This window comes from Culex pipiens, chromosome 1 (genome assembly GCF_016801865.2).
Source record: "Culex pipiens pallens isolate TS chromosome 1, TS_CPP_V2, whole genome shotgun sequence".
Lineage (NCBI taxonomy): Eukaryota > Metazoa > Arthropoda > Insecta > Diptera > Culicidae > Culex > Culex pipiens.
This window is the reverse complement of record NC_068937.1, coordinates 123,577,181-123,602,303: the sequence shown is the minus strand read 5'-3', so window position 1 is coordinate 123,602,303 and position 25,123 is coordinate 123,577,181. Positions and strand designations below refer to the sequence as shown.

At 37.0% G+C, this 25,123-nt stretch overlaps 1 protein-coding gene across 4 annotated transcripts in view; it reads left to right on the top strand.

The window, feature by feature from the left end:
• Nucleotides 1-16,938: 16,938 nt before the first annotated feature.
• The window catches only part of LOC120426163 (papilin), a 127,551-nt gene continuing 119,366 nt past the window's right edge, over nt 16,939-25,123 (top strand). Inside the window, exon 1 of one of the 4 annotated variants that reach the window (XM_039590884.2) lies at nt 16,939-17,811. The gene's annotated coding sequence lies outside the window, so the exon portion shown is untranslated. The remainder of the gene's footprint in view (nt 17,812-25,123) is intronic. The other 3 variants (XM_039590882.2, XM_039590881.2, XM_039590883.2) reach the window with 3 other exon arrangements.

The following is a 25,123-nucleotide window of genomic DNA, read 5'->3' as shown; positions in this document are numbered from 1 at the left end:
TTTATAGGATTTTTCTTCAGGGAGAACACTGCCTACTATGATATTTTTATGGATTAAAACATTTTGCTGAAACATTAAACTATTTTAAAATTTTGATGAAATTTATTGAAATTAATTTATTAGAATCATAAAAAACTCAGTAGGCGGTGTTCATCGTTTGAATGGGAATTAAATCCTAATTTTTGGAGAATGTCACTTTTTATTTTACGAAATTGGGTATATCTCTGCTTATATTGAGCCAAAATTGATACTTTTTAATGGAAATTGTTCAGAAAACTGTTTTCTACAATGTGATTGATTTGAAAATGATTTAAAATATTTAAGTGTTGTATGGCAGAGGATTGAAAAAATAATGTTGGGAACCTCAAGGCTTGGTTTTTTTTTTGTATCTCAGCAATAGAAAACAAACAATCGAATATTTCAGCAACAAAAATTAATCTTCATCAACAAACTGCTGTGTTTCGAGATTTGTATAAAATGCAATAAATGAAGCCTCAAAGTTGATAACGTTCTCAAAATTCAGAAAATAAATATTTTCCATCGAAAAAAGTTAAGAATATGTCATTTCCTGTACCTTATATTCCATCACAAGATATCGAAAAAGAGACACCATATTCGTGATCAGGGACAAAAATTAGCCCTCAAACCAAAATTTGACGAAAATCGAAGAGGGGTCGAAACAACTTAGAAAAATGTATTTTTAAACCTGTAAGAATTTTCATGCCATCAGTCATCGCACTACTGCCCTAAAAAGCCTTTCCTTACAGCAGACCACCAGCCCTTTGAAAAGTGAAAAGTAGAACAGCCAGCCCAAATGGTCCCACATGTGCTGGGTTCAGTTCGGTTCGATTTTCTGCACAGCAAACTTCTTAAGGTGGGCCTCATTTCCCCGCCCGAGGGAAAAAATCTGAACTTTTTTTCTTCCACTCGCAAAAACACTGCAATTTTTTCGAAAACCACATTCCAAATATATAAGTCGGTGTAGCCAACTTTCTAACGAAGACAATGATGTATAGCAACATATACGTTTTATATAAACTATTTGATTCTAGTACAAAATAAATGAAATTTTTAGAAAAATCGTCCATCAAAACTGGTCGCGACGACGACGACGACGACCAACCAAGCAGACACACACGGACACGGGTGGAAAGAGAGAACGAAAAATAACGGCAAAATTCGAATGATGTGCAATGCTGGCGAAAACAAAAGTTTCGGGATTATTATTTTACTGAGAATTATAAAGAGAATATTGGTAGAACCGACTTCTGAATAAACCGACCACATTGGAATCGGTTCCAGGGGTCCCCGGGGAATCCGGATCATGACCAAAAGGAAGAATTTTTGAAATATTTCTGCTTGCAAAATGGAGATAAACAATCTCAAATTCGAAAAAGAATAAACATGGCATTGGCCAGAAAGACGATTGTCCGTATTGGCCACTTTGTAATCGATTCCGGGTTTCCCCGGATAATCCGGATCATGGTCAAAAAGGAGATTCATTTCAAAAATAGTTGTACTTGAAAAATGGAGATAATAGATCTCAATTTCGGAAAAGAATAATTGTGACATTTTTCAGAATAGTGTTTGTCCGTATTGGCCATTTTGGCATCGATTCCATGTGTCCCCGGGGAATCCGGAACATGGTAAAAAGGGAAAACTTGTTTCTAAATTAGTTGTGCTTGAAAAATGGAGGAAAACAATATCAATTTCGGAAAAGAATAATTGTGGCATTTTTCAGAAAAGTGCTTGTCCGTATTGGCCACTTTGGAATCGATTCCATGTGTCCCCGGGTAATCCAGATCATGACCAAAAGGAAGAATTTTTGAAATATTTCTGCTTGCAAAATGGAGATAAACAATCTCAATTTTGAAAAAGAATAAACATGGCATTGGCCAGAAAGACGATTGTCCGAATTGGCATCGATTCCTTGTGTCCCCGGGGAATCCGGAACATGGTCAAAAGGAAAAACTTTTTTATAATTAATTGTGCTTGAAAAATGGATATAAGCAATCTAAATTTTGAAGAGAATATGATGGCATTTTTCAGATGGTGTTTGTCCGTATTGGCCACTTTGGAATCAATTCCATGTGTCCTCGGGGAATCCGGAACATGGTCAAATAGGAGATTCATTGCAAAACTAGTTGTGCTTTCAAAATGGAGATAAAATATCTCAATTTCGAAAAAGAATAATTGTGACATTTTTCAGAATAGTGATTGTCCGTATTGGCCACTTTGGCATCGATTCCATGTGTTCCCAGAGAATCCGGAACATGGTCCAAAGGAAAACCTTTTTGCAAAAATAATTGTGCTTGAAAAATGGAGAACAACAATCTAAATTTTAAAGAGAATATGATGGCATTTTTCAGATTGGTGTTTGTCCGTATTGGCCACTTTGGAATCGATTCCATGTGTCCCCGGGGAATCCGGATCATGGTCAAATGGGAGATAGATTGCAAAAATAGTTGTGCTTGAAAATGAAGAAAAAAAGCTCAATTTTGAAAAAGAATAATCATGGCATAATTCAGAATGGTGTTTGACTATATTGGCCACTTTGTTAACGATTCCTGGTGTCCCCGGGTAATCCGGATCATGACCAAAAGGAAGATTTTTTGAAATATTTCTGCTTGCAAAATGGAGATAAATAATCTCAAATTTGAAAAAGAATAAACATGCCATTGGCCAGAAAGACGATTGTCCGTATTGGCCACTTTGGCATCGATTTCATGTGTCCCCGGGGAATCCGGAACTTGGTCAAAAGGAAAAACTTTTTTATAATTAATTGTGCTTGAAAAATGGATATAAGCAATCTAAATTTTGAAGAGAATATGATGGCATTTTTCAGATGGTGTTTGTCCGTATTGGCCACTTTGGAATCGATTCCATATGTCCCCGAGGAATCCGGATCATGTCCAAATAAGAGATTCATTTCAAAAATAGTTGTATTTGAAAAATGGAGATAAAAGATCTCAATGTCGGAAAAGACTAATGTGCCGTATTGGCCACTTTGGAATCGGTCCCAGTTTTCCTGAGAAATTTGAATCATGGCCAAACGTGAGATTTTTTACGAAAATAGGTGTGCCTACAAATTGAGGCCAAATCAACATTATTTTTAAAAGGATTAGAGAGGATTTTATCAGAATGATGTATCAATTAGGCACATTGAATATAATAATATATTTTCAGTGCAACTTTTACATCACAAATCATATATTGTAAGGAATATAAAGTCCTTTGTGATTTTTTACTAGGTGAATATTTAAAAATTAATTTCCTTTTTCTAAAGTAATATTTAAAAAAATTGACGCACTTCCAAATGAACTTCAACCATTCTTCGTTATAATTCAAATATATGTTATCATATGATGCATCTTGCATCATCATGATCCAGATTTCAAAGGGACACCTGGTACCAATTGCAAAGTAGCCAATATGGACAAACTCCATTCCGAAAATGCATCAATAATCCTTTGAGAAACTAATTTAGCGCCAATAATCATCTGCCAATTGCAAGCACAACTATTTTTACAAAATGACCTGATCATGACCCGGATTCCATAGGGGCACCTGGTATCGATTCCAATGCGCCCAATACGGACAAACACTATCTTAAAAATGCCATCATATTCTCTTCAAAATTTAAATTGTTCATATCCATTTTTCAAACACAACTGAGCAATTCTTTGAGATTTCGGTCATTCATTTTTTTTGTATTTTTAATCCGACTGAAACGTTTTTGGTGCCTTCGAATGCCCAAAGAAGCCATTTTGCATCATTAGTTTGTCCATAAAATTTTCCATACAAATTTGGCAGCTGTCCATACAAAAATGATATATGAAAATTCAAAAATCTGTACCTTTTGAAGTAATTTTTTGATCGATTTGGAGTCTTCGGTGAAGTTGTAGGTATCGATATGGACTGTACTGAAAAAAATTATACACGGTAAAAAAAATGTTTAGGTGGTTTTCAATTTTACTTTTTGTCACTAAAACTTGATTTGCAAAAAAAAAACTATTTTTTATTTTTTTTTATTTATGATGCCTACTTTTCAGAAAATTTCCAGTATGGGCAAAAAATCTTTGACCAACTTATGAATTCTTGAATCAATACTTTTTTTCCAAAAAAATCGAAATATTGGTTGCAAAATATTTCTAACTTCATTTTTCGATGTGAAATTGAATTTGCAATCCAAAAGTACTTTAGTGAAATTTTGATAATGAGGACCGTTTTCAAGTTATAGCCATATTTAAGTAACTTTTTTGAAAATAGTCGCAGTTATTCATTTTTTTAAAATTAGTGCCCATTTTGCCCACTTTTGAAAAAAAAAATTTAAGTCGAGAAAATTATCTATATTTTGCTTTTATTAACTTTGTTGATACGACCGTTAGTTGCTGAGATATTGCCATGCTAAGATTTATAAACAGGAAAATTGATGTTTTCTAAGTCTCACTCAAACAACCCACAATTTTCTAATGTCGATATCTCAGCAACGAATGGTTCGATTTGCAATGTTAAAACATGAAACATTCGTGAAATTTTCCGATCTTTTAGAAAACAATATTTTCATTTTTTTGAATCAATACTAACATTTCAAAAGGGCCAAAAATTCAAAATTACGTCAGAAGCGGGCAAACATGTGCACTAATTTAAAAAAAAATGAATAACTGCGACTATTTTCAAAAAAGTTACTTCAAAATTACTATAACTTGAAAACGGTGCACTTTATCAAAATTTCACTAAAGTACTTTTTGATTGCAAATTCAATTTTACATCGAAATGAAGTTTGAAATTTTTTGCAACCAATATTTCGATTTATTGAAAAAATCAGTATTGATTCAAAAATTCATAAGTTGGTCAAAGATTTTTTGCCCATACTGGAAATTTCTGAAAAGTGGGCAACATATCATAAAATAAAATAAAATATATTTTTTTTTGCAAATCAAGTTATAGTGACAAAAAGTGAAATTGAAAACCACTAAAACATTTTTTTTACCTTGTATCATTTTTTTCAGTACAGTCCTTATCCATACCTACAACTTCACCGAAGACACCAAATCGATCAAAAAATTACTTGAAATGTTACAGATTTTTGAATTTTCATACATCATTTTTGTATGGACAGCTGCCAAATTTGTATGGAAAATTATATAGACAAACTAATGATGCAAAATGGCTTCTTTGGGCATCCGAAGGCACCAAAAACGTTTCAGTCGAATTAAAAATACAAAAAAAAATGAATGACCGAAATCTCAAAGAATTGCTCAGTTGTGTTTGAAAAATGGATATGAACAATTTAAATTTTGAAGAGAATATGATGGCATTTTTAAGATAGTGTTTGTCCGTATTGGGCATATTGGAATTGATACCAGGTATCCCTATGGAATCCGGGTCATAATCATGTAATTTTGCAAAAATAGTTGTGCTTGCAAAATGGAGATATTTAATAATAATTTTGAAAGAGAATGATGATGCATTTTACATTATGGTGTTTGGCCGTTTTTGAATCATGGACAAATGGGAGATTTTTATGCGAAAATAGTTCTGCTTGCAATTGGCAGATGATTATTGGCGCTAAATTAGTTTCTCAAAGGATTATTGATGCATTTTCGGAATGGAGTTTGTCCATATTGGCTACTTTGCAATTGGTACCAGGTGTCCCTTTGAAATCTGGATCATGATGATGCAAGATGCATCATATGATAACATATATTTGAATTATAACGAAGAATGGTTGAAGTTCATTTGGAAGTGCGTCAATTTTTTTAAATATTACTTTAGAAAAAGGAAATTAATTTTTAAATATTCACCTAGTAAAAAATCACAAAGGACTTTATATTCCTTACAATATATGATTTGTGATGTAAAAGTTGCACTGAAAATATATTATTATATTCAATGTGCCTAATTGATACATCATTCTGATAAAATCCTCTCTAATCCTTTTAAAAATAATGTTGATTTGGCCTCAATTTGTAGGCACACCTATTTTCGTAAAAAATCTCACGTTTGGCCATGATTCAAATTTCTCAGGAAAACTGGGACCGATTCCAAAGTGGCCAATACGGCACATTAGTCTTTTCCGACATTGAGATCTTTTATCTCCATTTTTCAAAAAAAACTATTTTTGAAATGAATCTCTTATTTGGACATGATCCGGATTCCTCGGTGGGTCTCGTGGCGCAGGGGTAGCGGCTTCGGCTGCCGATCCCGATGATGCTATGAGACGCGGGTTCGATTCCCGCCTTATCCACTGAGCTTCTATCGGATGGTGAAGTAAAACGTCGGTCCCGGTTTCTCCTGTCTCGTCAGAGGCGCTGGAGCAGAAATCCCACGTTAGAGGAAGGCCATGCCCCGGGGGGCGTAGTGCCAATAGTTTCGTTTTTCCGGATTCCTCGGGGACATATGGAATCGATTCCAAAGTGGCCAATACGGACAAACACCATCTGAAAAATGCCATCATATTCTCTTCAAAATTTAGATTGCTTATATCCATTTTTCAAGCACAATTAATTATAAAAAAGTTTTTCCTTTTGACCAAGTTCCGGATTCCCCGGGGACACATGAAATCGATGCCAAAGTGGCCAATACGGACAATCGTCTTTCTGGCCAATGGCATGTTTATTCTTTTTCAAATTTGAGATTATTTATCTCCATTTTGCAAGCAGAAATATTTCAAAAAATCTTCCTTTTGGTCATGATCCGGATTACCCGGGGACACCAGGAATCGTTAACAAAGTGGCCAATATAGTCAAACACCATTCTGAATTATGCCATGATTATTCTTTTTCAAAATTGAGCTTTTTTTCTTCATTTTCAAGCACAACTATTTTTGCAATCTATCTCCCATTTGACCATGATCCGGATTCCCCGGGGACACATGGAATCGATTCCAAAGTGGCCAATACGGACAAACACCAATCTGAAAAATGCCATCATATTCTCTTTAAAATTTAGATTGTTGTTCTCCATTTTTCAAGCACAATTATTTTTGCAAAAAGGTTTTCCTTTGGACCATGTTCCGGATTCTCTGGGAACACATGGAATCGATGCCAAAGTGGCCAATACGGACAATCACTATTCTGAAAAATGTCACAATTATTCTTTTTCGAAATTGAGATATTTTATCTCCATTTTGAAAGCACAACTAGTTTTGCAATGAATCTCCTATTTGACCATGTTCCGGATTCCCCGAGGACACATGGAATTGATTCCAAAGTGGCCAATACGGACAAACACCATCTGAAAAATGCCATCATATTCTCTTCAAAATTTAGATTGCTTATATCCATTTTTCAAGCACAATTAATTATAAAAAAGTTTTTCCTTTTGACCATGTTCCGGATTCCCCGGGGACACAAGGAATCGATGCCAATTCGGACAATCGTCTTTCTGGCCAATGCCATGTTTATTCTTTTTCAAAATTGAGATTGTTTATCTCCATTTTGCAAGCAGAAATATTTCAAAAATTCTTCCTTTTGGTCATGATCTGGATTACCCGGGGACACATGGAATCGATTCCAAAGTGGCCAATACGGACAAGCACTTTTCTGAAAAATGCCACAATTATTCTTTTCCGAAATTGATATTGTTTTCCTCCATTTTTCAAGCACAACTAATTTAGAAACAAGTTTTCCCTTTTTACCATGTTCCGGATTCCCCGGGGACACATGGAATCGATGCCAAAATGGCCAATACGGACAAACACTATTCTGAAAAATGTCACAATTATTCTTTTCCGAAATTGAGATCTATTATCTCCATTTTTCAAGTACAACTATTTTTGAAATGAATCTCCTTTTTGACCATGATCCGGATTATCCGGGGAAACCCGGAATCGATTACAAAGTGGCCAATACGGACAATCGTCTTTCTGGCCAATGCCATGTTTATTCTTTTTCGAATTTGAGATTGTTTATCTCCATTTTGCAAGCAGAAATATTTCAAAAATTCTTCCTTTTGGTCATGATCTGGATTACCCGGGGACACATGGAATCGATTCCAAAGTGGCCAATACGGACAAGCACTTTTCTGAAAAATGCCACAATTATTCTTTTCCGAAATTGATATTGTTTTCCTCCATTTTTCAAGCACAACTAATTTAGAAACAAGTTTTCCCTTTTTACCATGTTCCGGATTCCCCGGGGACACATGGAATCGATGCCAAAATGGCCAATACGGACAAACACTATTCTGAAAAATGTCACAATTATTCTTTTCCGAAATTGAGATCTATTATCTCCATTTTTCAAGTACAACTATTTTTGAAATGAATCTCCTTTTTGACCATGATCCGGATTATCCGGGGAAACCCGGAATCGATTACAAAGTGGCCAATACGGACAATCGTCTTTCTGGCCAATGCCATGTTTATTCTTTTTCGAATTTGAGATTGTTTATCTCCATTTTGCAAGCAGAAATATTTCAAAAATTCTTCCTTTTGGTCATGATCCGGATTCCCCGGGGACCCCTGGAACCGATTCCAATGTGGTCGGTTTATTCAGAAGTCGGTTCTACCAATATTCTCTTTATAATTCTCAGTAAAATAATAATCCCGAAACTTTTGTTTTCGCCAGCATTGCACATCATTCGAATTTTGCCGTTATTTTTCGTTCTCTCTTTCCACCCGTGTCCGTGTGTGTCTGCTTGGTTGGTCGTCGTCGTCGTCGTCGCGACCAGTTTTGATGGACGATTTTTCTAAAAATTTCATTTATTTTGTACTAGAATCAAATAGTTTATATAAAACGTATATGTTGCTATACATCATTGTCTTCGTTAGAAAGTTGGCTACACCGACTTATATATTTGGAATGTGGTTTTCGAAAAAATTGCAGTGTTTTTGCGAGTGGAAGAAAAAAAGTTCAGATTTTTTCCCTCGGGCGGGGAAATGAGGCCCACCTTAATACATCTGGGCTGGCCACACCAGCCAGCTGCTGATTCTGCCGGCATCAACGCCAATTCTCAGCTGGAAGTCTCGCTCTCTGACAAATTCCTTCCACAAACCACATGGGTGCATCAACACTTTCGCTTCTTCGCCCTTCGTTTCATGCTGGATGGATGGACGGACCAGCTCGCAGCTCTTGTTCTGGAACTGGATTCTTCCCCGAGGCCCCTTAGATCGAAATCGCCGCCGCCGCGTGCATATTATTTTTATCGATATTACTTTCGGCGGATTGTTTATAATAACACCCATCATCGGGAAGGAAAACTGAATCGAATCAGGTTTACGTTTTAGCTCGGTGAATTATGATCTGGCTCAGAAAGAAGATTTTTTACTGTAAGTTTATTTGTGGAAGAGAATTTGTTTGTGAGAGTTTTGGTCATAAAAAAAATCTTCATTGCACGATCGCCAGACAGGTTTTCAGGTTTAACTTTTCAACACTTGCAAGACTTTTTTTTCCTTCCACCACAATTAAAAATTAAGAAAACAGCAGCAAAAGCTTCTTACTCGGTTGATAAATTGCGGATGCCTCGGCGGAACATTAAACCTCTGCACCGTAATCTACATAAAACCGCAACACTTTGTCAAAAAAAAAGCAGAAGATCAAGCGAAGACATCAACCACAAAATCCTGCCGAAAGCAGCTTGGTCTGGTCCGGTCAAACTCTGTAGCGCTCTGATTAAGAAGAGTGTGTCTTCTTCAGGGAGGCACCTACCGAGCGGATTCCCTACAGGTACCATCGGGAGCAATTAGCATGTCTCCCTGGTTCGGTAAAGGGCCCTGCGAATTCGCGGTTTTGCACTCAGACACTTGCAAGGGAGTCTAATCCACTTGGCATGGTGGCGAGTAGCATTGAACACGTCCAAATTATCAGTATTTTATTTGTTTTTAATAAAAGGTAGCTTGGTTTTTAATCATGTGGGTCATTCTCCGCCAACTCTTTTCGATATCTCGTGACGGTGGGGTGGTACAACCCCTTCCATATTTGAGCATGCGAAAAAAAGTTTTTCAATAATATGCAGCTTGTAATGGTGCTGATATGGAAATTTGGCATATTTTTTTCGTTTCTAGATTATTTCTAAATTGATTGATAAAACTAAACAATGTTTAATAATTCATTACTGCTGAACAACGTGTTACGTAGTACAATCAACATTGTGATATGTAATTAGAATGTAGCTCATCATCAAGGCAATAATTGTCCAAACTGTTTTCCACCACCACAAATATCAATAAAACCCTATCGGTAAGAGAATGTTTTTGATAGAAAGGATTGCAATTTGCAACGTTTAAACAAATTCATATCTGCGTGGCGTAGGGGAAATATACCCATTTTAAGCCTAATAAGCGGTCGTGTTAGAATGATGCTGGATAATCTGGAGTGATCCTTGAAATTTACTAAAACCAACTACACCAACGAGTAGAGCAACTTTTTATAAACATTTCTGTTTAATTAGATTTTTATCAAAAGTTATTCTATTGATTTTACAAGCATTTCAATAAAATACTTCCCAAATGTATTCTAATCAGACGAGAATGCAATGGAACACACCCCTTTTTCAATTTTCAGCTTAGTTCTTTTTTCTTCCAGCGCTCTTTTGGGTCTGCTTACACCCAAAACTGGCAGCGCTAGTCCGAGAGAATGATGGTCTCGAGTCGAGAGAATAGTGGTATCATTCACGGACGCAGAGAACACAGCTCGAGATGGGCGATAGAACTATTCTCTCGAGGTTCATTTGCAAAAAAAGTTCATCCGTCAAACAAAAAACCAAAAGTGTCGACAACGGGAATCGAACCAGAGACCTTTGATAAACCAATCCAATGACTTAGCTGCCTCGGCCACCACAGCTTGGTGACCAAGGAGAAGTCAGAAGTCGATGTATGACACTTGTTGGAGATTTATTGATTCAACTAACGAATGAACTCATTTGTTATGATGGTGTGAGTTGGTACCATTATTCTATCGATTTTGGCACTGAGCCCTCAATAAATTTTGAGAGAACGATTATCTCGACTCTGAATTTTGGGTGTAGTACTGCCAAAATTGATGAAATTTTCACGAAAAGTATCATTTATAGAGAAAGTTTCCTGGCATCACTGGCTAACTCCAACAGGCGCTGCTGGTGGCCACCCTTTGTTCTTTATTTGCCTTCGCTTCTCGCTCGGTTTTCTTTAACCGTCGATTGGAATGGGTCGTCAAAAGTCAAACGTCATAAGACTTGGCGCGTTTGTTTTTTTATGGCGCTTACTAATTATTTACATGTTTCGGGATAATTTTTCAGGTGAGTTACTAACTAATGTTCAAAAGAACATGTTGCCGGTAGTTGGAAACTATTTCATACTCTAAGCGCTTTGAAAACGTTAGCGCAAGTGAAGAGATGTTGATGGCGACTTTCGTTAAGCAGTTAAGCTCTCATCTTGTGTTTGGATGTGTGTGCCAACTAAATGATGAGAAATGGTCTCGCAAAATAGAGATTATGATCAAAACTGCATGTAATTTCGTCTTTTTGGCCAGTAAGTGACATACATTTGCGTGCTTACTGGAGGCGGTGCTATTGCTGATATGTTTAGAGCCTCAATAGTACTTTTGGAGCTTTAATCGAGCATCAAACTCTTCATATGACGAAGACCTCTACTTTTCAGATGCAATAAATAGCTTTTGATATTTGAAGGAATGCACAGCACAAAAAAAAACAATTTAGCTGCCTGTAAAAGAGGCGAGCTAAGACGCTGTCGTATCTGTGTGTGCCCAGTTTTTAATTCTCACAGGTTTAAAATAGTTGTTCTTATGCTGGGAAACTGTACATTCAGCTTGTAACATCAAATGCATTTTGTCACCAAGGTTATATGCTTGCGGTTTTACCATCTGATTTTTTTCTGTGTGCTATCAAATTATTGCGTTTGACCTTAATGGGATTCAAATCTTTGAAGGATTGTTTGTTATTGTATATTGTATATTGTCAAAATCAAAATATAATTAACATAAATCCTTCGAGAGTTGTTTAATATGTCAAAATGATGTGTAAATCATGTCCCAAGCTGCCACCCTTTCACCCCAACGATTCAAACCAAGACGATACCTCACTTCTTCCTTGACCATGCCATACAACTCCCGCAGGACCCCCCTTGTACTAAGCCACCACGAATCTCTCAAGTCGTCTGGCACGGCCACGTCCAAACAAATTTCTTCCTGGTCCATTCGCGCGTCTGGCCACTCGTTCATGCACACCAGGGTGCCCAGAATATGGGACTGTTGCTTAAAACTTCACTCCACAAGCTGAATATTGTTCCTTGAGCTATTTTAGGACTCTGGGCCAAATACGAGCAACATCATTTACCCATTGATACTCGAAGGTGAAGTTTGTATGGGAAAAATCGAAACAATGTATAGAAAACTCAATTTTATTACGGTTTGGTCTGCACGGTGCACTAATTCCATCCAAATATTCCCAAAAGTTAGATTCTTATTGAAAATTTACTGCTTTCTCTCTCTCTTAACCAACTTCGCTCCAAATTTGCACAGATGCTTAAAATAATCATTTTTCATTATTTCCGGGGCACCCTAATGCACACACATGCCCCCGCGGGGTTCGTGAAAGCCGGTTTAGCGCGACAAGACTTTGGCCACACGATTCGAGTTTGGCTTAGAACCTTTCTGGTCGGAGAGTGTTCGATCTGAGAAAATTACTCTTCCTGTTGAGAGCGTTACAAAGAGAGGCCTAGGCCGGGAACGCCTGGAGATCTTGGCCCACGGGAAACCTCCCGCGATTCTGGTCGATTCTCGTCGAGAATTCCTCGAAGCTGGTTAGAGAAAATCGAGCAGCGAAAAAAGAGAAATATATTTAGAGAGAGAGAGAGAGAAAAAAAAAGTAGTCAAATTGAGTGGGTCAATTGTTTTGGAGAAAAGCCGCTGGCACAGGAAAAAAACGAGGAAAATCAAGCCGAACTCTCAGTTTGTGTGCGAGTTGATGAGCGAAGCTTAGCATAAAATTAGTGTGTGTGCGAGAGGCCGTTTGTCGGGTTGATCGGGTTTAGTCGCGGTTCCAACATATGGTTTGCAAGTCTGTAAGGAACAGAGACCGTGAAATAATTAAACACACTGGAAAAAAGATCATATTTAAGTTTGACACTAAATTTTAAATGTTATGCTTAATTCAATTAAAAATCAGCCAATTGTAGAGCAAACCTCAACATTTACGTAAATTTTTCTTTCTTTTTTTTGCTACTGGAAAAACGAAAATAAACGTGAACGTGTTTTCTAAGGCTTCATCAATGTTGGTTATAATCAAACAGTTTGCTGAGCTGCACTGCCCATAATTGAAAATTCGGCTATTATGCCAAATCAAGTATTCCGAGAAAAACGCGTTTTAGTGTTTGTCACAAAATCTCCATCAAGGCAATTTCCCGTAAGAGTGGCATATTAGCCGTTTGGTTTTTCGCATCGGCAGCCAAGTCTAAACACTATTTCAGTCAAATTCAAGTTCCAGGAGATGCGTTGGAACATCCTCTACCACCTGGTGCTAATATCTCGTTTTTGCCAAAAGTGGATATTAGCCGTTTTTTCAATGGTGGGCAGTGCAGGGTTGTTAAAATATCAAAATATCAGCTCTCAGCAACTACAATTATCCCGCCTGAATATTCATGCCTCAAATACAACTGCTCTTCACTCCTTATTGAAACTCTCAGCGCCGAACATAACCGAACACGTTTTTGTGTTTACACACTCGCGATTGACTTTTTCGTTTTCTCTCTCATTTTCGCTTCCACGATCATCCTACCGCAACAGCGTTTAACCACTAAAGCCGCCACAAAACCAATTTTACAAACGCAGTTTAACGGGACGTCATGCGTGGTTGGCTCCTAATCGCCATCTCGCGTTCTCTCATTGCAGTTTTCGGAGAGATTGGGAGACTCAGCGGTGAGAGCGCATAGTCGAGGAAATGGGGAGGAGTGATAGAGAGAGAATGACAAACTAAAACTATCGAGAAATTAAAAGTGAGAGTGTGTGCAACATGGAGTTAAACTTTCTGTGCAGTTGCTGTGAAGGTTCCCATGGCACTTCGAAAAGTTTAACTCCATGTTGCACGCACACACTCTCACTTTTAATTTCTCGATAGTGACGGCCGCTATACTCTCGGATGTTTTTGGTGCAGAGATAATCAATTGATAGCTTTTCTATCACTCATTTGCAACACTGCTGAGCTGATATCAAATTACCAATAACAATTAATTAAAAATCACCTACTGTACAGAAATCGTACAAACGCGAAACAAAAATATTTATACTCTTATTGCGTTCAATTACATCAACCAATAAAAGTACGGCTTGATTGATGTGCAGGCGATATATTATGTTCCAAACACTCAACAATGAACGTTTATGTTTTCCACTAACAGCCCACACACGCTTCTCGTTGAACTTATTTTTATTTTTGGTTGGGATTTGCAGTCGTATAAATTTCATTATTTATTTTTTTGTTAAAATATTTACAAAGTTCTTCGTATCATAGGAAAATGGAACTTTATTCTCAGGGTAATTGAGTTTTTTTTATAAACACTAAACCCTTGTAAAAGTGTGTTAAAACATTGAATTTTTTTTGGAAACATTTTCGAGGTTCTTTGAAATTGAAATTATTTTTACATTTTACTTTTCTTTTAAAATTATGACAATCTCGAGTTTTAAAAAATTGCCTTTGAAATATTTTCAGCACGTTTTCCCCTTTTAAATGCAACTTCGTGCATTTAAATTTGCCTAAGCTTTTTCAAAATGCTAGAGTTTTGAAATAGGAAAACTGCTTTAAATTTTCACCAATAAGAGCAACATTATTTTTTCAAGAAAAAAAATGTTTTTCAGAGCACACAAAGTGATCTGAACATCACTTTTTCAGGTTTAGCTTAACCGGTGTTTTTGCCTTCCTCACCTCACTGAGGCAAGGCTATAAAATCACTCAAAAATTGAACTTTTTATATAAGCCTCCCAGATATACCTTTACGTATACATATCGACTCAGAATCAAATTCTGAGCAAATGTCTGTGCGTGTGGATGGACGTAGAATTTTTTTTCTCACTCACTTTTCTCGGAACTGGCTCGACCGATTTTGTCCGGATCTATGTTTTTGGATTTGCCTTCAGGTTCTTTAAGTCTTTTTTAAATTTCATCCGGCTTGGTGCAGTACTTTAAAAGATATGTTCGAAAAACTGTTTTGGTTGATACTTAAAAGGGTCATTATTTACATAATTTGAAAGCTCCGGCGGATAGCTGTCGGAATTTTACGCTCAGTGCACGCACACAAATATTGCAGTGCTATCAAATGGTTCATTAAATTTATCATACCTAGATGGCAGCACTCAGATGTATAGTGTCTTTACTAAGTAAGCGTTAGCCAAAGCTTTCGTAGTGTGTGGTTGCAAGGCTTTTAGGAGGAAGGCAGCAACCACCTTCCGGTGGATTAAGTAACGTTTTACTTCTTTAATCGTCTAAAAAGCTATGGTAATGAGAAACTATTCAAACTTTTTTTCAGATCATAACAAAAAAAAAAATATTTTTTCAAGGTTTGAAAAAATTGATATAGCTTTGCTAAAAAAAAATAATTTTCTGAAACATAAATTTTAAAATCACGGATTAAAAACATATTTAAAAATATAAAATTATGATAAATATTTACAAGCATCATATGGGCGAATAACTTAAAATGAATAAAAATGTCTTATCTTGATATTTTTTCCCAAATATTAAAAGAAGTTTCATCATGAATTGCGCTGGATTTTGAATGATCTTTAATTGATTCTGACGAAATATGGTTCTGCCGCTGCATGTTGAAAAAATATACTTCGATGCTGGTTTGGCCTTTTGTATTAAGCTTGCTAGGATTCCTATCTAGATAAAACAAAAGAGGGCACGGGCATCGACTATTTTTTTTATTTTAAAGAAGGTTTTTTTGCTTTTTTCCAATTGCACCAAAATGAAATCCTAAGCCACATCAACTAATTATTTTACGAATCCGGTAAAGTTCTTTGCTTAAACAATAAATTTAATACTAAATTTATACAGGCTATCAAATATCAAATATCAAATTTGCCAACAAATTAGAGCAACATTTATCGTTCAATTCGGTGCATTTATCTGAAAAATAAATTAATAAAAAACAAAACCCTGCTTTCATTATCGTGTTATGAAATCTGAGAAAGATTCAGTCAACGCAATTCCTACAAGAAATTATCAATTCAACCTATCTAGTATTATTTAAAAATGAAACATAAAAATTAAAAAAAACTGTGTTTCTGAATCTACCATATTAAGGTCTCCAATTGCAATTATAAAATCAAAACTCATTGAAGCAATCATTGAAAATTAACATCAATTTCAAATTTCTTTGAAATTTGGGAGGGGCGCCAAATTGATGCTTCGCCAAGGTCGCAATGGACCCACGGTACAGCTCTGGTTAAAACATTGAATTAATTTTGAAAACATTAGCATTAAATCCAGATCTGTTTTGTTTCCATCATTGCCACATAATTTTCAAGAGCATTGTAATTTTGAAGAGATACTGTTATTGTAAATTGTCATCCCTGATCCTTAATCTCTTGCTACAAGTGAATCACTCAGAAAAGTGTATGTGCTAATCCTTTCTGTAATCACTCTGATAGAACCCATCGTCCCAACTCAACCGACGGTCTCTGTTGGTGCTGATAAAATTTTCTAACCAGAGATTCTTTCAATTTTCCCTTTCGCTTCACTCTTTCTCTTTCTCTCTCGCTCGGTTGCTCAGCATATCGCGTTCTTTGAGGTTTCCTCGAAGACTACCGATTTGGTCAAAAATCTCTGCCAACCAGAGACCTTCTTGGTTGACTTCGTTGTCGTCGTCGTCGTCGTTGGCCTGGCGCACTTGGCTTTGGGTCGCTTCTTCTCTTCCCCCGGGGTGAGACTGTCGGTGCAAGACGGCGGTTTGGGCAGGGCAGCATAGAGCAGAGCATCACTCCAAGTCTCGCAGCGCAGACCGTTCAAGTCGTTTGAGCAGCTCGCACTCGCAGATCGCATCTTCACTCTCGCCGGGCTGAACCCTGGCCTGGAGCACATGTGCGTGTGAGTCCCGGGTATTAATAACATAATATACACACATTCATTATTTAGCTGGACCATTTAGTTAATGGTCAGTCAGTCGTTGGTCGTCTGCCGTAAGGATCGCAACCCCTGGGATCTGCCTCTGGGAAACCACTTTCCGGAAACGTCCGGAGTGGATATTCGCGCGCAAGTGTTGGAATATATTTGGGGAAATTTTGGCGTGAAGAAAATTTGCGTTTTTATCACCCAAGTGCCATCCAAGGATTAAGGATCTTCAAGTGCCTGAAAAAACAAAAAAAAATGTGAAAAAACACAATAATTTCTTTAAGTAATAAAGAATCTCAGTGTAACGACAAAGGATAACGAAAAGAATTCGATAAAAGTGCCTAAACGAAGTTTCATCAAAGTGAATAAAAATATAATCAAAACAGTGATCAACCCAAGAAGAGCAGGAAAAAACATAATCGATGTTGGGATTCGTCGTAAATTGAAAATTACTATCATCTCGTGAGAGAACTAATTTTCCCGCCGCAGGAAGGAAGAATTATTGCCGACACACAGCAGTGTGTGTTCGTGTGTGATCCAGTGAATCAAACGAAGAATAAAATAAGCAAACACGAGAAAAAAATCGACGATTTGGGTGTAATTTGCAAAGAATAACGTGTATTTGTGAGATTTGGCGAGGAAGGATATTTTACTCCGTGTGGATTAATTCTAATCCTGACTGGAACTTCTTGCTGGGAGCGTTTTGCAGCGAATTTAGCTCTGGAGATCGAGAACGGTGGATGATTTATCAGGCAGATTAATTAGGTAAGAGAGAACAATTATTTTTCTCGGTTATTTATTTTCTTTAATAGAATTCTGAATACTCTAGCAATCAAATTTATTTTTTAATTTCATTTGTAACGATCTTGAGTTCAGTTTTCATTTGAATACAAATCATGAAATTTATTTTTTATATGCCTTGGAAGTTATTCTTAAGGAATCCGCATCTTGATTTGCCTTTTTAGCACGATTTTTAATTGTGGTTTTTAAGATAAAACATTTTCAATAAATATATTTTCAATTATAAGAATAGCCATTTATCTTCATAATTTATTTTTCATGCAAAGATTCGTACAATATGCAGAACGAACTTGTTAAACTGGCTCGTTGTTATGTGGAAAATTTAAAAAATGATCAAATGAAACCAGAACAAAGTTTTATGGTGCCTTTTGAGCCTGAAAACAACCCCCTAAAACTTGGATCTCAAGATATTTTTTCCTCAACAGATTATTTCTTTCCGTTGAAAACCCTAGTTTTTATTTTCAAAAAATTGTACTCGGTACACTGAGAACATAACTTCTAAATTTTTAGATATTTTATACAAAATTTTCTGAGGAACTCAATAAAAATATTTTCGGACACAGGCAATGTCTGTCTACATTTTTATTTACTAAACTCCGCACGTTTTGGGCAGCTCCGATTCTTGGTCTAATGCTCGCCACCGCAATTGAAGCATTTAGCTTCGATGTTCACTAGCTTTAGTTGTATGCTCACTTCCGCAGGTTGCACAACGACTCTTCACGAAACAGCCCCTTCCACCATGCCCAAGCTGCAAGCAGTTCGAACATTGCGTCACGTTCACGTTCAACTTAAGAGTTTTAAGCCAGGGGTGCTCAAAGTTTTTGAATGGCGGGCCAAATTTGAAGCTCATATGACCCAAGTAACATTTTTTTCCAGGAGTTCTACAAGAGCACTTCAAGATAGCTACAGCATAGCAGTTTGGACCGCGGTAGGATAAAATTCTCTTCAAAACTTCTTCAGGAGTTTGGAAGAGTACTTGAAGAGAGTTTTATCCTACCGCAGTCTAAACTGCTATGCTGTAGCTATCTTGAAGAGCTCTTGTAGAACTCCTAGAAAAAAATGTTACTTGGGGAGCTTGCGGGCCATATGAGAATTTTTTTTTTAATTTCAATCGATAAAACTAAAAAAACCAAATATTAGAAAAACCAATAAAAAATAAACAGTTTTGTACAAAAAAGCCTCTAATCAATTGGTTAAATTTTATTAAAATCAGAAAATCCAAAAAAAACAATATCAATATTATTTATCTGCTTTTCATTGCAACTTTCGTGCCTCAACAATCGTGATTTCACAAATATAATAAAAGTTTCAAAGTTGTATTCAAACTGATTTTTTTAAATTTTATTTTTTTAAATATATTTTAGAAGAGGTGACATAATTTTGTAAAAGAGTATTATTTATTTTTTAAATGTAATGTGTCATCTTAATGATAAGTAGTTGCTAAACGATAACAAAAAAATCTACATACTTTGGTCAGCCCTGTTTTAAGCTCTTCTTTTAGCACACTCACATCCATGCCGTACAAGCCACGGAGAACTTGATTCATGGGTCGGTTACCTGGATCGTCATGGCTGTAGTATTCAATCTTATTGTTGTTCAAGAAATCCCGAACGTGTTTGTAATCCTTAGCAGAATCGTTCAACTTCTTCTTTCTCGCTCCCCTCCACAGGAAGGGTAGCGAGCTAGTTTCCAGACGAATTTTGAGCGTCCTTGCTCAAACTGCCTGGCTTTGCAGGTAGCGCATCGGCATACTTTATATTCTTCAAGTCTACCGATTCTGCTGGCGAGGAACGTCTCTTTTTCTTGCCGTTAGGCATTTTTTTTTGCACTTTTCAGCACTTATTTGGTGTTTGAGGAACGCATGTTTGACTCGCTGCCCTGCAAAATGCAGACTCGTCATTTTTAGTATTTTTTGAACATTTTGATGATTTTGGACTAACGAACAACCATGTTTCAAAAGTTATGCCTAAAATTACAAAATTTGATGAAATCTTTTTAAACTGAGATTTGAAAAATTGACAAGTGCAAATTGAAATGAAGTGGATATTTTGTTTAGTTTGGTTGGATTGGTTCAATATTAAATTAAATATGGCTTTAGACTTGCATTTTGAAACAGACCGATCTCCTTATTTTTGGTAAAATTACCCATTCAATTTTCTTCTCAGTAAGGACACAACCTCGTCAATCAGTCATTTAAAAACCCTCAATAAATTATGTTCCATTCTAATGCCCACCGCGATTAATCAAACCACAGTCGCCACAATCCCAGAGACCAGTCGTCAAAGGCAATTAAACAACTTAGCCACTTTTTAACGACCATTTAAGACACTTTGCCGTTATTACGCGCCGCGCCCTGTTCTTTGCGCGCGATTCGACATTCAGAACATAAAACTGATTGATGAACAACACTTTGGTTGGGGGGAGACTTTCTTCGATAAGGATCATCATCACCGACGGACAGCCAGCGTGGTTGCGTGAGCCTAACTGTTTTTAATGGGAAGAAAATGAGTTTCTAAAGAATTTTGGCCTGGTCCCGACTGCTGTCAAATTAAATTTTATGGTGGTTCTTTTGATGGGTGGCGATTCGATCGATTCCTGAATGGAGACTGGAGAAAGATGCAAATGAAGCTGAGAACATTTGGGAACGCTGCATTGGAAAAAGCAATTAAAGCTGAAATTTTCAGCAATTTCCAGTCGAATCACACGTGCCAAGTTATCGCTTTAATCGCCTGTAAGAACATTGACTTAGCTCATTATCATACTCTTTTTTGGAGTCCTTTTTGCGACGTACAAGCAAAAATCCTGGAATTATATCTTCATTCTTGTCAGCTGAATTTGGAGTCTAAAGAGCTAAACATTGTCTTGATGATATACTGCATGTTGCTTGAGGATGAGCTAATTTCAAGTTTTTGTACAAAATGATAAATTACTAAAAAAAATAACCTCTGAAGTTTTGAACATTTAGAAAACTGCTGTTTTTGCCAAGTACTGGCTTTTTCACAAATTTGTACAAACACTGACGAATTACCCTCCCAGCTTTAAGAATGCAAACCAGTTCATTCGACTGCAAAGTGGTTGCAGACAGCAAAGGACTGGCAAATCGGGAACGACCAAGATACGACTTTCGATATGAAATTAGCCTGTGCCAGCATGGTCCAATGGGTTTAGAATGAAACATATAACCCAAACCAAACCAACACAGGATGGAAATCGAAACGGCTCTCTCGATGGCGAGGAGAAAATAACGCATAAAAAATGTGGCGCGACGTAATGCTTTAATAAACAGTGCCGTTCCAACTAGCAACCTCGCTAGTGGCTGCGTTTAGCGTTTTTCGCGGATGCACGCGGCAAAATTCGCGGCCACATTTCTACAGAACGCACGAAATGCTTATGCACGCGAAAACCTAATGGCCCGGAAAGTGAAACCACTTTTGCCGACTTGGCCCGACCTATCCCTCTACGGATAAAGAACTTCAGAACATATGGCTGAGAGAGGGAAACCTCGCGGAAACTAATTTGGCCCGCGGAATTTGAGGAATGGCAAGTTTTGGGGTCTGCGTTAATGGCAGTGAATTTGAAATGATCTCATCGTGCATTTAAATTCCGCCAAGATTTATGCTTTTTGTGGTCTTTTTGGTGTCAAAACGCCACCACATTCCGCGTTCAAGTTCTACTGCGAAACATATTCAGAAGGCAGGGAGCAGCATTGGCATTGAACGAGACATTCCCAGGGGGAAACCTTCCACCGTACAATAGAGTCATTCAGTCATTCAGATATAGCTTTGAATTATTATTATAGACAAACTTTGCAGTCTGTCGAGAATCACGTGAAAAGCTTTCTATTAAAAATAAAGCTAAGGTTATGATATCTTCTATATTTATTCATAAAATGTACAAAGATAATTTATTTATCCATAAAAATGTTAAAATCTATGGAGAAATTAAAAATAGTGATTTTAGCTAGTTTCACAGAATTTAACATTCATAGCTGTAAATATAATTAGCCGAAATTTCCATTAAACCATTAAACGGACTTTATGCAAAAAAAAAGTACGAAAAGTGAAATGCAAAATAATATAAATAAGATTTTTTTTAAATCCTATGAATGACAAAACACCCAGATTGACACAAAGGCCAACAAGCAAGTTTTAACATCACCCTCTGACATCAGTACACGAGAACCCCTCCGCTTTGCGGTTTAACTGTCGATCGACCCCACCAACCAAACTATCTGGTGTTGCTCATCCCCACATCCAGGAAGCATCCCCGGGATCATCTCGATTACTTTCCGATGGGGAAAAAAACTCAAAACCGCCTTTCGACGAACCTTTCGGCTTCCTCCAGTGGACCGGGCTGTTTGCTGTTTATAAATGAAGTTATTCATGTTTCAGAGTTTACGACCCTCCCTGGTCAATGGTTCTTTGGCCCTTTTTGCGCAATGCCGCCTCTTCCGTGTGTACTTTCTTCTCGATTTCTCAAAGTGCTGCTGAAACATAAAAGTGCGCTCGGTAAACATTTCACAACAGGCAGTGCTACATACCGCACTTCGATACTACTTTCTTCAACTACGCGTAGGCAAATCGGGCTGGTCGACCTGAATTTCCCACATCGATCGATGGAGTCATGGTTGAGCGATTTCCAAACTACCCACCAGAGAGTGTTTTGGAGAGTTCGAGAGAAATGGACCTTTCCCGAACTAGTTCACTGGAACCTGTCAATTAGCACCTACCTGCCGTTGCCAACAGGTCGGTAACTCATCCGGACTTCAGTCGTGGTACTTGCGCCCAGTAAACAAATTTTCAATTGAAATCTCCCAATTCGAGGAAGCCAACCACGGTGATGGACAAGTGCTGCTAATCACCTTGTGATTGCCATTTTAGCGCAATTAAAACACGATCTCTCAACTATTTGGCAAATATTGTTCTTCTGCTAGAGCGAGCTCTGAACGATTTTCAATGATCTCGAACCCCTCCCGGTGGACCATGACCACACACGTGCTCTTGATGATCTCTTCTAAAGTCAGGGGTAGATAAATAGTACCAAAATACATGCGAATCAATTAGTAGAGAAAAAAGAGCTTTCAAATGATGTTTGGCGAGAATGTTTGCGGAAACTCTCTGCTTGAAGTTCAAGTTTGCCAAGTTCACGAGATTGCATAATAAATGTTTGCCTCTTCGGGGACATCTTAATTTCCTAGTTTTTATCGTCATCTTCTTGATTTTGAGATGTGCAGGGTGTCTAATAACCTAAAAAAAAACAAAAAAAAATATTTGCAGCCTGAAACGGTGATGAGATAAAAATTTGGTGTCAAAGGGACTTTATGTAAAATTAGACGCCCGATCGAAAAAAATATTTAATAAGTTTTAAAAACTCTCCCATTTTCCGTTACTCGACTGTAAAAATTTTGGAACGAGTCATTTTATGGGAAATTTAATGTACTTTTTGGATCTACATTGACTCAGAAGGGTCATTTTTTCATTTAAAACAAAAATGTTCATTTTAAAATTTCGTGTTTTTTTTCTAACTTTGCAGGGTTAGTTTTTAGAGTGTAACAATGTTCTACAAAGTTGTAGAGCAAACAATTACAAAAAATTTGATACATAAACATAAGGGGTTTACTTGTAAACATCACGAGTTATCGCGATTTTAGGAAAAAAAAAATTTTGAAAAAGGTGATCGTCGTCGATCATGGCCGTTCTACGTCACCCGCTACAGACACGAACGACGAAACAAAGAGAAACGCAAAAAGTATTTTTTTTTTTCAAAACTTTTTTTCGTAGAATCGCGATTACTCGTGATGTTTATATGCAAACCCCTTATGTTTGTAAATCAAATTTTTTGTAACTGTCTGCTTTACAACTTTGTGGAGCATTAAAAAACACGAAATTTTAAAATGAAAAATTTTGTTCAAAATAAAAAAATGACCCGTCTGGGCCAATGTAGATTCAAAAAGAACATTAAATTTCCCATAAAATTACATGTTCCAAAATTTTTTACAGTTGAGTTACGGAAAATGGGAGAATTTTTAAAACTTTTTTAGTGTTTATTTCGATGAAAAATACGTTTTTTCGGAATTCTGAGTACGCCATCAAATCGGGCGTCTAATTTTACATAAAAGTCCCTTTGACACCAAATTTTTATATCATCACCGTTTCAGGCTGTAAATTATTGAAAAACACTCCTTTTTTCGCATGTTCAAAAATTAAAGGGGCCGTACCGCCCCTCCGTCACGAAATATCAAAAAAAGGACCTCGAATTCGTGGTCAGGGACAAAAGTTAGCCCTTAGGACAAAGTTTTACGCAAATCGAAGAGGGGTCGGGGCAACTGCTGTGTGAGTTGACGGAGAATTACCCAAATGTTAGTAAACAACACAACTAAAGTTGACCTCTGTTGACAATGATATAGGCTCATAATACTTCCAACTGTCAAATTTTAAAGTGGCTTTTCCAAGAACATAAATTGGTATAAAAGTGCTTTTAAGAGATCGTTTGACGATTAGTTTTCTTTAGCTTCCTTGTACTTGTTACCCTTTATTTGGATCCTTTGTAACTTTGGGTGGGTCTCGTGGCGCAGGGGTAGCGGCTTCGGCTGCCGATCCCGATGATGCTATGAGACGCGGGTTCGATTCCCGCCTTATCCACTGAGCTTCTATCGGATGGTGAAGTAAAACGTCGGTCCCGGTTTCTCCTGTCTCGTCAGAGGCGCTGGAGCAGAAATCCCACGTTAGAGGAAGGCCATGCCCCGGGGGGCGTAGTGCCAATAGTTTCGTTTCGTTTCGTAACTTTTCTAAATTTCCTAAAGTGTCTTCCTTGACCTGATTAACAGTGTAATCTAACAAGTTGTCGTACCCAATAAATCAACAAATTACAAATTACAAAAATTACAAATTACAAATAAAATGACTTATTATCGACTCTTAGGATCAAAGCCCGCCTAAAGGTGGGGTGGATTGTAGTAGATAAGACACACTTTTGTAATCTTTGTTAACGGGATAAACATATTTTCCAAACTAACGGTGTTCGGTGTTGAACTTAAACGATGGACCAAAGTCAGGAAACTACAATTTTTGTTACAAACATATTTGTTTCTTTAAAAAATGAGAGTTATTTATATGATGTTGAAAAGGAATGTCATTGAATAACTATTGATATTAATTATATTTATTTGTATATAATCAAACACATCCTCATAGCACGTATGAAACCACAAACTGGAGCGTATGGTACGGTATGTCCATGCTTCTTAGCTCACAGCAGAGTTGGGCCACTTAAATTT